Source organism: Mus musculus, chromosome 1 (genome assembly GCF_000001635.26).
Source record: "Mus musculus strain C57BL/6J chromosome 1, GRCm38.p6 C57BL/6J".
Classification (NCBI taxonomy): Eukaryota; Metazoa; Chordata; class Mammalia; order Rodentia; family Muridae; genus Mus; species Mus musculus.
This window is the reverse complement of record NC_000067.6, coordinates 82,723,150-82,724,786: the sequence shown is the minus strand read 5'-3', so window position 1 is coordinate 82,724,786 and position 1,637 is coordinate 82,723,150. Positions and strand designations below refer to the sequence as shown.

The 1,637-nt window shown below is 37.1% G+C and overlaps 1 long non-coding RNA gene across 1 annotated transcript in view; it reads left to right on the top strand.

Moving 5' to 3' along the window:
- C430014B12Rik overlaps positions 1–1,637 on the top strand; it is a 34,395-nt gene that overhangs the window by 1,135 nt on the left and 31,623 nt on the right. The gene's annotated exons all lie outside the window — the stretch shown is intronic.

The window sequence follows — 1,637 nt, the reverse complement described above, 5'->3', positions numbered from 1 at the left end:
GTGATTCCTGTTGAGGGGGTTTCTAGACTTTGCGATCTTTAAGAACCTTGCGTTTGCAGGTAAACTGGTAACCTGTTTTAAAGGAACGCCTGAATAAAAATTCTTATGGTGGCCCGCGAATTTGCATATATAACTAAATATTGGAAGTAATTCTTCAGCAGTCTAATTGTGATTTCCCTAAAACTTACAAATTAAGAATCCGAGAAAAGGGGAAGCTGAATTGGGTTTCAAGATAGTAGGGGTCAGAAATCTCTTTCAAATCTAAACACCCAACTTGTGGCTCCCCTCTGGAAGGCAAGAACCATACTTGCTCATAGAAGGATAGACGGGAAGCCAAATCAGGAAATACGACGTGTGCCTCTATTTTCATAACCTAGCAACTTCACCCACTGTTTCTCATCCTTGGTGACAACCAACCAGGGTTAAAGAATTTTTTTTTTTACAATCTGTTCCATATTATAGTTGAGCCTGGTGCCACACTCTTGAAATCCCAGTATTAGGGACTTAGGAGCTAGAAGCTATAGGATCAAGAGTTCCAGACCAGCCTCAGCTAAGTATTGAGTGGAAGGCCTGTGTCATTATCTATATCAAACATACACACTCTTTTTTTTTTAAACAGTAAACACCTTGATACTTTAAAAAAAAAGATTAATTTATTATTATATGTAAGTACACTGTAGCTTTCTTTGGACACACCAGATGAGGGCGTCAGATCTCATTACGGATGGTTGTGAGCCACCACGTGATTGCTGGGATTTGAACTCAGGACCTTTGGAAGAACTCTTAACCACTGAGCCATCTCTCCAGGCCCATACATGCTCTTTTTCTTGTGGTTATTTCCTACTAATAGAGTCTAACATGTTTATATTGGTTTAAATATATGTAATCTAGAAACAGTTTTAAGTGTTTGTGAGGATGTGCATAGGTTATCTGCAACCATCAATTTTATATAAGAGACATAAGCTTGTGGATATGAGCTGTGATTCTAGAACAAATTTCTCACTCCCTTGTGCAAAGGAAGAGTATTTACTCAAGTGATATAGTCTTGAATCTAAAAATACTTCCAAAGTCAATCTTTGGCTCATTCTTATAACTACAGTTCTAAGGAACCAGAAGTAAGAGGGTGGGAGGATTGCCAGCACTACACAATGAACCCTGACTCAAAACAACAACAAAAACCCAAACAAAGAAAATCTCAGATGATCCCCCAGAAGTGTTATTTTCCTTCAAAATAATGTGTCAAACTTTCTGAATTTCATTCTTGTGTGTCCTTCCTAATATTGGTTTAAGATAAGCAAAATTTCCCTTTACCTTCTGAAGGTCTCAGTGAGACCCCAATTAAATTGGCATAAAACAGCAGGTGAACAGAATGGAAGCATACACTTTTAATTAGTAATTTTTGCTTGTATGTTGGAATATTGAAAAATGAAGACACAAAGAAGTTCTTAGGATCTATAATCTGTATCAGAAGCTGACCATTGTAGTAAATTGTAAAAATGTGAGAAGACACTTTTTAAGTGTCTTTGTCTCAAAATAATCTTTATTTCAAAGGGGCCTACTGTGGGTGGTGTGTCCTGCTAATTTATAGTGACAAGTAATCCTCCTTTACGGACAGATTAAATAACATTATCCTGTCA